Source organism: Adiantum capillus-veneris, chromosome 28 (genome assembly GCF_014529385.1).
Source record: "Adiantum capillus-veneris isolate H3 chromosome 28, ASM1452938v2, whole genome shotgun sequence".
Lineage (NCBI taxonomy): Eukaryota > Viridiplantae > Streptophyta > Polypodiopsida > Polypodiales > Pteridaceae > Adiantum > Adiantum capillus-veneris.
In genome coordinates, this window is record NC_140958.1 from 126,607,205 (window position 1) to 126,621,251 (window position 14,047).

Below are 14,047 nucleotides of genomic sequence, written 5' to 3' on the forward strand. Positions count from 1 at the left end.
TGCAATCCAGAAGGTAGAAGGCCAAGTCCGGCTAAAGTTGAAGCTATTCAAAAGATGAAGGAAACGTGCTCTTCGGTTACTGAAGTTCGTCGGTTTCTGGGTGCATGTGTATTCTATCTTATTTGGCTGCCACATTTTGCTCATGTTGCAGAAGTGCTTTATTAACTGTTGAGAAAAGGTAAAAGATTTGTTTGGGAAGAAGTTCACACACGAGCTATGAGGAAATTAAAGAAGATGCTCCTTGAGGCTCCGACCTTGAGGAAAGTTGACTACAAATGCGGAAGGCCAGTAATCTTAACAGTTGAAACTTGACACTAGCCCGACAGGTATTGGCTGGGCTATAGGTCAAGATGATGAAGAAGGTAATAGGTATGCGGTTCGATTTGGAGCAAAAGTACTCAATGCTCGCCAAAGAGGCTACCCACAGGTTAAGAGAGAACTTTGGGGCGTTGCTACTGCTCTAAGGTCTGATAAAGAATACTTTATTGGAGCTTCAGTCATGGTAGAGACAGATTGCTTGCCACTGATAGGGATGATTGCAAATTGCTCTACTCCGGATATTGCTATGCTGCGATGGATAGCCTACATTAAATCTCTTAATCCTGAATTTTGTCATATTGTAGGTAGAGATAATCCTGTTGCAGATATGTTATCGAGAGCTAGATTTGAAGATGAAGAAGAGATGCTGACCACAAGTGATGATGTTGGCTTGAAGTTCTATTCGTCTTCTTATCTGTATGCAAATTGTGGCAATATTACTCATACTTTTTGAGGTATTTTCTGAAGAGTTCTATGAAGGAGAATGGCTTTTGATTGGTTGCTACCTTAGCACTCTTACTAAGCATGAAGGGTGGACGGATCAAGAGTACAAAAAGATAAGGAAGAAAGCTTACGGCTATTTTCTAAAGGATGGCCATTTATGGAAGCAGCCAAAACGCTCTAAAAGAGTACCGCAACGGGTTGTTTGTGATAAAGCGACTCAACAATAGGTTATCAAAGAGTTTCATGAAAGTTTATGGGCTGGACACAGAGGGGTTTGGGCAACTTTTGTCAAGATTAAGGATCGTTATTGGTGGAAAGGTATGTATAAAGATGTGACTCAGTTTGTGGAGACATGCCTAATATGCCAACAGTATTCTAATGTACGACATCGAGATGGATTGCATCCCACCTATCCACTGGCTATGCACTACAAGTGGGTGGTGGACCTGATTACCATGCCAGTAGGTGTCTGGCAGATGGTATATTGTTCTTGCCAGAGAGGATCTTATTAATCAGGTGGAAGGCAGAGCTTTGCGTACTAAGGCTACCAGTTCCGTATGCAAGTTCCTGCTTGAGGATGTCATTTCCACGTATGGATGTGTTGGTAGAATTACTGATGATAGAGGAGAGCTTGATGCAGATGAAGCTCGGGATTTCTTTGCTCGCTTGGGCATTAAATTGGCTCTCACTACAGCATACAATCCAGAGGGTAATGGCAAAAGTGAAAGAGGGCATCCGCCTATTGTTAAAGCTTTAGCAAAGGCATGCCAGGGACATATTGGTGATTGGCCTAAACTCTTACCATTTGCTTTATGGGCTGATTGAACTACACATAGTTCTGTTACAGGTTTTATGCCATTTGAGCTAATATACAGGCCAAAACCCATTATGCCTATAGAGGAAGCAGTTATCTCTTGGACCATAATACCATGGGAAGAAGGTATGTCTACAAAAGATTTGCTTGCATTGCGCATACGCCAACTTGAGAGACGTCAAGAAGATATTGAACAGGCTAAAGTAATGCTGAAGGAAGCAAGGTTGAAGAACAAAGCAGCGTTTGATGGTAAGCACAGACTACGACCTCGTGCTATTAAAGATGGGGATTGGGTCCTTGTATATGACAGTAGCCTGGAGAACCAGTACACTGCTATGCGAAAGATGGTTAAACGATGGTTCGGACCATATGTAGTACTTCATGTTTATGATAATGCGACCTACAAGTTATGCGAGCTTGATGGCACTGAGCTCAAGGTGCCGATTTTGAAGGGAAAAGAGTTAAGTTGTTTAAGCAACGAGATAGTGAAATTAATATTGGAGACTTCAACACAGATCAACCTCCTGAAGACAATGTTATATATGCATCACACGATGAGTCTGACGATGCTCGTGATGATGCTTTATAAGTGCGGTTGGCACAAACCGGAGGCTGTGCAGGTTCAGAGGGGGTGGATGTCGTGCAGCTCCGCTCCCATGCTAAGAAAGATGCCAAGAAAATGCACATCAAGTTGTTTGAAGCTTACAGGATTAATGAACATTGATTAGGGCCTGGTAACAGGCTAAGTTCAATGTTGAATGTATGTCAAATGCGGCTGAAAGAGCCAAAACATATGCCTTAATGATGCCAAAAATGACCATGCTTGATGTGAGCACATATGGAAGATTATGATGTAAAATTGAGTGCTTGAAGTGCTCTACTGGCCTGTCTTTACGGCTCGTCGATTGGAGCTACGGTACAAAAGTTATGGCAGTTTGAAGTTTAAGTTGATTGCAGATCTGTACCGGATTGGGCAACTGCAGTTGAGGTGACAGAGATGAAATGAATGCACGGGCCTGAAGTGCTCACTTTGTGGAGCGCGTCGGTCTTTTCAGATCAGTGATCGGAGTCCCAATCGCCAAGATATTAGCCGTTAAAGATTCACCGGGGGCCGGTTCCGTGCCAGTCCGGTTCGCTCGGTCGGAATGTCATCTGAGAATTTTGGCCTCCTCAGCACGGTTTGTATGCGTTCTATGCAGTTTGAGAAGTCTACGGCTTGGCATGCAGAGTCCGGTGTCAGTCGCGGGTACTACTGAGCTGGATAATTTTGGCATTATCTGAGAAGCTATACAAGTAATAAATAACCGAGTGCAAAGGAAATGTCTTTTACCAGATGCAATCACTTATACTTCCATCTTGAAGGCTGTGTCGAGGAAAATGGCAACAACATTCATGATGATAATATCACTCAAGGACTGCTAAAAATGAAACCTGTACTTGACCGAATTGCATGTTAAATGAGGTGCCCTTTGAGAATTGCCCGGAGACTTTGTGCTTGGCGATGCTTTAGTTGAATATGTATGCCAAATGGGATGCCCTTTAAGGGCCATCCACAGCAACTGCCCAAAGGCCAAGGGCCCATAAATAATATCAAGGGCCGCCCAAAAGCAAAGGCCAGTGGCCGTCTGCCTGCATAATAAGGCCGCCCAAGGGGTTAATTAAAGTTGAGAAGGTGGGAAACAAAAGAAAGAAAGAAGGCCATGGCGAAGCAGCGAGCTGCGCAAGAAAAGGGGGACTCGCCCTCACCAGTACAATGCTCGGATGAGGTTGACCAAGAGACGAAAAATGCTCTTCTTGGCGGGGCGAACCCATTCGGTATGAGTTGCAGAGAATTCCGTGCAGATCCGACTCCGCGTTGCCACGTCAGCAGAAGAGCATTTTTATGCCTCCCTAGCAACGACGGCGCCGTCGTTGCTAAGGGAGGATGCATGCTATTAATAGAAGGATTTTTTTTGCACGAGAGGTGGGTGGAGAAGCTATCAACGAGAAGGGAGAGAGGAGGGAAGAAGAGGAAGCAGGGCTCTCAAGCTCTCGAGGCTCAAAGGGCTCGCTCTCTCGCATGCTCTCGCTCTCTCTCGTGCTTAAGCAAGGGAGGAAGAAGGGGAGATTCTTAAGCAAGGAAAATCAAGACACAAACTCTCTCTCTCTCTCTCTCTCTCTCTCTCTCTCTCTCTCTCTCGTTTGAACAGGTAAAGAAGCCACATCCTCTCTCTCGTTCTCAGACGAGCAAGGGAGGAAAGAAAGAGGTTATCTCTCTCGTGCATGAGCAAGGGGAAGATACTCTCTATCGATCTTCAATCCAACCGAAGCAAAGGGAAAACTCTCTCTCTTGCTCGATAATCAAAGCCAAGCAAGGGCTTTGCAACCAAGGCACGACTCTCTCTCTCGGCTTAAGCAAGGAGGGAGCAAACAAGACTCGTAAGCAGTCTTCGGGGAAGAAGGCCAAGGTTCGGCATAGCAAGCAGGACAAGTTTTGAGAGCTCGGAGCAAGCCGACCATGAAGGGAAATTGGAAAGTCTAGTGCTAAAGGAAAGGCAAGATAGTGTTAGAAGACAAATTGAACATATGGAACCGGCACATTAGGATTTTTCTCGTCAGCAGGCAACCTAGTTTAATTATTTCTTTTTGATGAATTGCGGAGCCATTAACGGCCCGGAGTATTTTGTATGGGGAGTTTAAGCTCCTAAATCGTCATTAATTTCAATTAACGGTGTCGTTAACGACACTTCTTCATAATTGTGCATCAATTTCGTCAGTGTTATCAGTTTTTGAGCAAGTTTTGTGCGTCGATAGCATTACCAAGTGATTAAAAGCTACTGCATTGTGCGGTGCGGCAAATTTTTGCTCTCAATTTTACCAGAGCCAGCAGCCCGGTGCTGACCTGGCTCAAGTTTCGAACACGTATCCCCCGACAGCGGTAACCCCGGCGGTGAAGAAGAGGAGTTTGCAAGAAAGGAGGCACAGGCTGAACCTGCACTTTTGCTTGCGACAAAAGATGTAATAGACTTGGATACCCCCAGCCAAAGATCTATAGCAACATACGTGAGAAAACTCCAAACAGATGAATTAAACTTGAAATGGGGGGGGGGGGAGAAAAGAGGAGCGTCGACACGAAGCGGCGCAGTTCCGCTTCCAGATGCACTAGCCCCGAAGACCAGCGCCCCTTCCGGTATTTCTTTATTATTGCTTCACATAGGTACAATGTCCGAGAGTCCTCTCTTTGCAGTGCTCCCAAGCTAATCTGCTTGAGAGAGAGGCCTTGGCTTTGCTTATAAACAATTTACAAAAGGCCTCTGGCACAAAAGCACCTGCTATGAAAAGCTATGGCGCCCAAAAGCACTAAACTCAAAATCTGGCGCCCTTTGGGCAGTTCCGTAAAACGTGGGCTGTCCATACTTCCACGTCGGTAGCTTCCGCCAAAGCTGGGCTGGTCCGTATGGTGTCGTCACGTGTGCACTTCACTTGCGCCACGTGGACACGCTTCTGCCATAGTCTAGCATCAGTCATAGCCTAGCTTAGGACCGAGCCTAGCACTTTGTGAGCCTCTAGCAAGACGTGCATGTCCAGACCGGTCATAGTTGCATACCCTCTATTGCACAAGAACGATCATTTCATCATGCAGGCAGTTTACCGCGTGAACCACCTCTTATAAGTCATTTTATTAAAAGTGACTTTTGGGAATTCTTTTTGTAAGTTTGTTGGGAAGCTTGCCCTACCCAACATATAATTCCTATAAATGAAACCCATTGGGCACTCGGTAGAAGCAGAAGAAACAAGGACACAGAAAGGGCAGGCACCATAGTAGACCGGCATGCACCCTCAAGGCTCCCCAACGTTTTCTCAGCAATTCAGCCCAGCGTTTTTAGCATCAGCAGTTCAGCGTTTTCAGCCCACAGCCATCAGTGTTTCAGTTTTCAGCCCTTAGTTTCGCGGGACCGCAACTCCCTGTTGCAGTTCCTCGCCGCATTGACCAACCAACAGTAGATCAGCCTAGCTTTTTCAGTTTTCAGCCAAGACAGCCAGCGTTTTGCATTCTCAACCCTTGCACGACTTGGCGGTTGCATATCAGCCCGGCAGTACCGCCATAGTAGCAGATCGCCAGCAGAGCATCTAGTGTTTTCAGTTTTCAGCCTTGATGCTGTCGCTGTCGACACCATCTTCACGACGACACCTTCGTCATCGTCATCGCAGTCCCTATCTTCACGATGACGCCTCCATCATCGTCATCGCAGTCCGGGACTTGACGACGACACCATCGTCGTCGTTGTCACAGTCACCATCATTGTCATCGTTGACATAGACCAGCAGTACCCATCGTCGACATCACCGTCTTCAACACATAATCATCATTGACTTCACCGTCTTTGACACAGTACCGTCGTCGACTTCATCGTCGTTAGCAAAGACCCTTGTTACCTCGTCGTACTTCATCGTCTTCGACATAGACCTCGTCGTCGACCTCCTGTTTTCGACATAGAACCCGCAGTACCCGTCGTCGACATCATCGTCTTCGACATAGAACCTCAGTACCCAGTACCCACCATTAGTAGCATCAACATCTCAACATTCAGTCACTGTATCAGCATTGTGCAAGAATAAAGAAAGTACTTGCTCTGGCAACAAAGCAAGGGAGCCCTTGAGGGTTGGGACCCGACATCCCTGTGTCATCTCTTTTCTCTCTCTCGTCACTTTCTTTCTTTCAGTTCAGTTCACTTCTTTCAAGTGAAGTAAAGAGTCCATTGTGTTTGTGTGCGGAGTACTAGATCCGAGCAAAATGCTTATTCTCTTCCGCTACACCTGACATGGTATCAGAGCTTGTGTTAGTCGCACCTGACCTAGGTATCAGAGCTCTGTACGTGCTTCAACTTCGCGAACTCAAGGGAAGAACCTAAAGAAGAACCCCAAAAGAATTAAGAACCCTAGAAGAATCAAGAACCCCAGAAGAACAAAGAACCATCAAGAACCCCATCCACAACATCAAAAGTACAAATCGAAGTTCAACAACTATGCCTCACTTTTAACGGGGGGGGGGGGGGGGGGGGATGTTACGTACGCACTTCAATTGCGCCACATGGACACGCTTCTCCCATAGTCTAGCATCAGCCATAGCCTAGCTTAGGACACCTTAGTCCATCAGCACCGGTAATGTTTTCACCACACTTAGTGTTCGGGAGACAACGCTTGCTACAGTAGGCAGAGTCAGCACTATCTGGTATAGAGCCCAGGTTGATAGTCAGCTATCGTAGTAAGGCTGGTCAGTGACCCTTACAAGGTGTTTGCATCGCCAGCAGTACCCACAACACCCCCAGTACCATCAGTCCCTAGTTTCGGAGGAATCTGCATTGATTTGTGCAACTAGGGGCCACATGGACACACTTCTGCCATAGTCTAGCATCAGTCATAGCCTAGCTTAGGACCGAGCCTGGCACTTTGTGAGCTCCTAGCAGGATGTGCATGTCCAGGCCGGTCATAGTCGCATACCCTCTCTTGCACAAGAACAATCATTTCATCATGCAAGCATTTTACCGCGTGAACCACCTCTTATAAGTCATTTTATTAAAAGTGACTTTTGGAATTCTTTTTGTAAGTTTGTTGGGAAGCTTGCCCTACCCAGCATATAATTCCTATAAATGAAACCCATTGGGCAGTCAGTAGAAGGAGAAGAAGCAGGGACACAAAAAGGGCAGGCACCCTCAGAGTCCCTAGCGTTTTCTCAGCAATTCAGCGTTTTCAACCCACAGCCACCAGCGTTTCAGTTTTCAGCACTTGGCTTCGCCGGACCGCAACTCCCCGTTGCAGTTCCTCGCCGCATTGACCAACCAACAATAGATCAGCCTGGCCTTCTCAGTTTTCAGCCAAGACAGCCAGCATTTTGCAATTCCAATCCAGATCAGACAGAGTTTTAAATTCTCAGCCCTTGCACGACTCGGCGGTTGCAGATCAGCCCCACAGTACCGCCACAGTAGAAGATCCCCAGCAGAGCATCTAGTGATTTCAGTTTTCAGCCTTGACGCCGTCGTCGTTGACATCGTCATCGCAGTCCCTATCTTGACAACAACACCTTTGTCATCGTCATCGCAGTCCCGGACTTGACGACGACACCATCGTCGTCGTCGTCACAATCACAATCGTCGTCGTCGTCGTCGACATAGACGAGCAATACCCGTCGTCGACATCACCGTCTTCGACACAAAACCGCCATTGACCTCACCGTCTTCGACACAGTACCGTCGTCGACTTCATCGTCGTCGACAAAGACCCTTAGTACCTTGTCGTCGACTTCATCGTCTTCGACATAGACCTCGTTGTTGACCTCCCCGTCTTCGACATAGAACCCGCAGTACCCGTCGTCGACATCATCATCTTCGACATAGAACCTCAGTACCCCTTCAGTACCTCAGTACCCAGTACCCAACATCAGTAGCATAAGTACCCATTAGCATCAGCATCTCAACATTCAGTCATTGTCTCAACATTGTGCAAGAATAAAGAAAGTACTTGCTCTGACAACAGAGCAAGGGGGCCCTTGAGGGTTGGGACCCGACATCCCTGTGTCGTCTCTCTTTCTTTGAGTTCAGTTCAGTTCTTTCAAGTGAAGTAAAGAGTCCTTGTGTTTGTGTGCGGAGTACTAGATCCGAGCAAAATCCTTATTCTCTTCCGCTACACCTGACAGGTGTGCCACGTCAACCTCCACGCGATTTTTGATGTCCTTGCTTTGATTTTTAAGGTCCAGGGCCACTTGTAAGTTGGGTAGGTTAGGTCCCTGACCTTGTTTGGGCCTCTCGACCAAAATCTGCAACTTAAAGCTATGCCACATCACAAATTTGTGACATAACACTCTCTTGAAAGAATTGAAATCACCCTCGATTTCGCATGCAAAAGAGACATGACAAAACCTAGCGCAGTAGACACCGACTCTGGGCTGGCCACCCTTTGCATATGCATTTAGAATGCATCACTATTCGGGCACCCACTTTTGTCTGAGCGCCCACATATATTTCCGTACATTATTTTTTGTTGGGTCGTGGGGATTTTTATCAGGCCTTGCCTTACCTCCCCTTGGGCACCTATTTATAGGGCCAGGGGGGTACCCACTTCCACATCTCTCATCTTACAAAGATCATACTGATTGCATTGAGGGTCTTCTGCTCGTGGTAGTCATGGGGGCTGATCAGCCCCCCTCTTCACCATACCTTGCGTTTGTGATCTACTCTCTCTCTCTCTCTCTCTCTCTCACACACACACGTTCACTCTCACATGGTATCAGCAGCTTCAGGCTCTCGATGATCCAAGGCGCATCTCCGCATCAGGAACTTCTCCCAAGATCAGCAACAGCCAGCGTTTTTTTGTAGTAACCACCAGATCAGCCATCAATCTCTGCACAAACAGGATGGCACCATCACCTGGACAACATCCATCGTGACGGATATTCAGCCATACCTGCATTTTTGCAAATCAGGCCTAGCGTTTTTGCATCAGGCTGCTAGCGCTAGCTTTTCTGGACATTTCCGTTGCTGGAAAACCCTCGGATCCACTTGCGTTTTTGGACAGCTATTACGTTTTTGCAGCAGAGGGGGCAGCGCTCAGCTTTGGCCACCTGGATCTTGCTTACCACACACAGCCATAAACACCTGCTGTTTTCTCTGTTTTCAGACCACCTGAGGCTGTACCTCTCCGGACCGTGCTGGGAGCATATGAGCACGCTGAAAATCGCTGAACAGCAGTGTTTTCATCACCTCGCAGTTGCGTTTTTGGGTGGACAGCAGCCCCTTGGCTTGTGTTTTTCGCAGAGGATGAAGTTACCGCTTGCCAGGACAACATCCGGTGGTGGTCCATGCGGTCTCTCAGTGACTGCTGCAATACACGGTATCTTCAACATCGGCTTGATCATCTACAAGCGTACGATCCTTGGGAGATCCATTGATTCCAGCCATCATTCAGCGGTTGCGCACTCAGAGGGGGTGGTGACTTGTGGTTTGCTATGGAAACACCTATGCACTCATCTGAGGAGTTCACACGAGATATGGCCATGCTCATGGCATATGGGATTCCGACATTCCTTGAGAAGACACCACCATCTTGAGTGGATAGACACTTACCACTTGACCTCGACATGTCAGATCACTTGCTTACACAGGAGAATCTACATGGACTTAGGGTGAGGATCTTCGATCTCTTCTTGGACAGGTTCATTGCTAGGATCTCCAGACAAGAGTGGGACTTTAGTGCTTTGGACTCTCTTGGAGAGTTTACCCGCGAGATAGGGAGATCAGGCATCCCGCGAATACATCCAGAGTCACCCGGAGCTTGGCTTGGATGATGGTAGTGCAGTTGCTCTTCCACACTCCTGATCATTTGAATTGCTACCTTCAGAGTTTCTTACACTCACCCTCAGTAACCTTACAGCAGACTTATCCCCCGACCTAGGCAATAGGCCACTCCCAACTCATTCACATTGAGAGCCACACCGAGTCGCGGTTTGTGGCGTTGTTGGCACGGATTCTGTTTTGGTTGACACCGGAGGATTGGAGGCAGGATATACAGGCAAGACGGTGCAAACAAATTGGTCTTTCCTCTTCTCAGAGGATCTTCACAATGTAGACTTCTCAGTCTGGCTTCCCTACTTCTACAGGATGATTTTGGTGCAGACAGCTTGGTCTGAGCACACCTCTTCTCAGAGGCCCTTCACAGCGCAAACTGTTGAGTCTTGCCTTCCCCTCATCTTGGATTACCCTACCTATTGACAGGACACCATTCGGTGTCCTGTGAGTCTTCCGGTGACTACTGTAGCTTACAATAGCTTCTACAGTGCAGACTGTTTAGTCTGGCTTTTCTTGTTTCGGAGGACGTTTACGGTGCAGATTGCTACATCTGGCCTTCCTGAGTTTTACACAGCTTAGCCACCTGGCCACCTTGGGTTGCAAGTTCATGCATTGACAGGCCTCTGGTCATTCTCATGACGGTTCCTAGGCTTCTCCATTTTCTCCAAACGGTTTGACTACAAACACCACAGATCCTATTGGGTAGGACACTTGCAGATCTATTAACACTTCTTTTACGACAAGGAGTTGTTTTCACACTCAGTTCGAGACCTTCATGCAGTATCTTCACCCTGTATCGGCAACGTACAATAGTTTGCTACACTGCTCGTGATGGCACTTTACCACGGAGATTTCTTGGCGGTCGTGACAGCTTAGATTGCTGCTACACTTGCAGAGTTCACCAGAGTAATGTCCTTCAGTGGACATGGCAGCAAATTTCTTCATCATTTGTCTCACATCTTCGGCTTCATGCGGTTTGTTCAACATCAGGTGCTGAGAGGGGGTGTTAGACTTACACCACTCTGCTGCTTCATAGGTCTAGGGCATGTATGTACTGCTAGTGTGCCTCCGGTCTGGCCACCCTTTGCATATGCATTTAGACTACATCGGTGTCCGGGAGCCCACATAAATTTCCATATATCATTTTTCTGTTGGGTCGTGGGGACTTTTATCAAGCCTTGCCCTACCTCCCCTTGGGCACCTATTTATAGGGCCAGGGGGGTACCCACTTCCACATCTCTCATATCACAGAGATTATACCGATTGTACTGAGGGTCTTCTGCTCGTGGTAGTCATGGGGGACTGATCGCCCCCTATTCACCATATCTTGCGTTTGTGGTCTCTCTCTCTCTCTCTCTCTCTCTCTCTCTCTCTCTCTTCCGCACACGTGTACTCACACTCATGTACTAGCCTGCACACATCCAGTACTTGCACAAAGACGACAGTCACTGAACATTCACATCATCATCCCCATGCATATCTTAGATGAGAATGATGATCATTGTAACTTATTTGGCAATCACATCCAGACCGCACCGAACTTTTCACACCTCTTTATTTACTAAATTTTGTTATTACAACATTCATATCACCCATCAAGTGCATAGATAAATTGCTGCATTCATTCCATCTTTCCGACACGTACTCGAATAATACACACATGCAAGAGCACATGTAACAAATTCATTTACGAATTCCCATTTCAATGTACATCTTTTCATGATGTCATTTGGCAGAACACTGTCAACCTCTCAGTATCCTTGAAACATCACAGAGAAATCATTCCCATGGAGGTAACCTGTGACAAAGGAGTTGAGTGGCTCCCCTACGCACCCCACCATATTCAACCTGGTGATTCATCGGTAACTTTTGGAATAGCGGAGCTAAAGCAAAAGCCTCAAGGTAAGCTCTATTATTTGAGGAGAATCTACTAAGTCCTCCTCCATCCACTTGGCATCAAGAGCCGCATAATTTTTGAACTTGTCCAAATATATGGGGACCAGCTTACCTTTCACTTTCCTTTCCTTGTGCGCCAGTATCTATTCTAGAATGAGAATCTCTTCCGTCTCTCTTACTTCTGGATTCTCATATGGTCCCTTGTTCATTCGTACTTCCCCTTTGAAAGGCCTCAAGAGACTCACATGGAATGCAATGTGAATCTTCCAAGTAACTCGTAACTTCGGTCGGAAGATACATCATTTATCTTCTTTTGTACCTGGAAGGGCTCATAGTATTGCATACTAAGCTTTGGAAAAAGCCTCTCCTTACCCTTCCGCTTTCGTAGGCATGCTTTCCGAAGTAGCACTCACATCATTTTCCTTCAACTGCAAGTCACATTGATTGCCTTTTTATGTAGTGCTAGAGACGTCTACAAGCCTTGGCAAAAGTAGTGTCTAGATCCTCTATATACTGATTTGCTTCAAAAATCTTGTCCTTGGTGCTCAGAATCAGTGGAACCTTCTTGAGACCCTCGACAATCTCAAATGGCACCTTCCCCATAGACGTTGAACTGTGTTATTATAAAAAACTCCACCAAAGGCAAGTACATCTCCCATTGAGTTTTATGATCAGAGATATAAGACTTCAACAAGACCAAAACCACTGAGTTGGCTATCTCCGATGGCCCATCTTTCTGTGGATTAAACGAGGACGAGAAGTCAAGGCGAGTGCCTATATTCTCCCATATTGCTCTCCAAAACAAGCTTTGGGTTCTCTATCTAGCACTATAGATTCAGGCATGCCATGTGATCGAAAAATCTGAAGACAAATAGCTTGGCCAAGTGAGAATTGGGCATCCCATGTAGTCGAAAAATGTGCGAGACAAACAGCCTTGCCAAAGGATCGGTCTTCATTAGTTCTTCACTGATGCAGAGTGACCCTGCTTGTTGAATCTATTCACAATAGATCATATGCCATCCTGTCCACCTTGAGTCTTGGGGAGATCAAAGATGAGATCCATACCTATACTCTCCCATGGTCGGCCTTGTATAGGTAAAGGCAATAAGAGTCCCGTTGTATTCTGTCGGTTATGTTGACACACTAAACAAGCGCCCACAAACTCATCCACGTTATTCTTGAGCTGAGACCGGTAGTAAGGCGCAAGACCCTTGAGTGTAGCCTCTTTGTCCACATACGGATGCCATCCGTACAGTACATCCATATAGTACGGATCTTATTGTATGGATGCCATCCGTACGTACATTTTTTTTGTTTTAAAATAAAAATAGAGGGCGACCATCTATATATGGTAGCTTATGTGGGGTGACAACTTTTTTACCCCTATTATTAAATGCCTTTGAGTTTGAAGCCCCTGCAGTCCTGCATAGTAAAACCAGAGAGTATAGGGAGAGCAAAAAGAGAAAGTGGAGAGAGTGCTTCTTGTAGTCTTGGCAATGGGCATTGATCAAGCCTTGTCACTTTGTGGTATTGAAATTTGCAATCATATTATTATAAAGGTCACACATTGTTTTAGAATGTACATGTATGTGTGTGTGTGTGTGTGTGTGTACCCACACATATAAACGTACCTAAAACCTCAATCCATCTAGGATTGCGTACCTCACACACCGATAGCTACCATATTTTACGTACGGTTCCACCTTGATAACTTCTGTTTCAAAGTTTTCAAAGACATTGATGTCTTCAGAAGTCCAAGTGAAAGTGGCTCCCTTCTTTGTTGTGTCCTGAAGAGGAGAAGCAATAGCTGTTGAGTCATGGCCTCCATTGCCAATGAGGTCATGCCTCAGCTAGCCTGACTAAGCATGAATTGGTCTAATAAAGTAGGAGGAAGAAAGATTACAGTCTAATCACCCCCTCAAGCCCAATATTGTGAGCATGACACCAAGGGTACGACACAAGTGTAAAAGCTTTATTAACTAAACTTAGAACTCTAGAGACATGGGATAAAAATGTTAAAATGTGTGCCTCAATAAGATGTGTACTGTCTCCTTAATACTTATGTTTCGACTCACTGTAATAGTATCATGCGGCTATATATTATCCTGTTAACCTACCCACTTGAAATAAACAATTGTAACTATCTTTTACATTGGACAGCTATGTGTGTTGGCGTCAAGGACAAAAATGTTGAATGTGTGCCTCAATAAGATAAACATTGTATACCTACTTAATACATGCGTATCATCCCACT

The 14,047-nt window shown here is 46.1% G+C and overlaps 1 protein-coding gene across 4 annotated transcripts in view; it reads right to left on the reverse strand.

The window, feature by feature from the left end:
• Positions 1–14,047, reverse strand: part of LOC147421271 (E3 ubiquitin-protein ligase RGLG3-like) — a 42,984-nt gene that overhangs the window by 8,970 nt on the left and 19,967 nt on the right. The window lies entirely within an intron of this gene.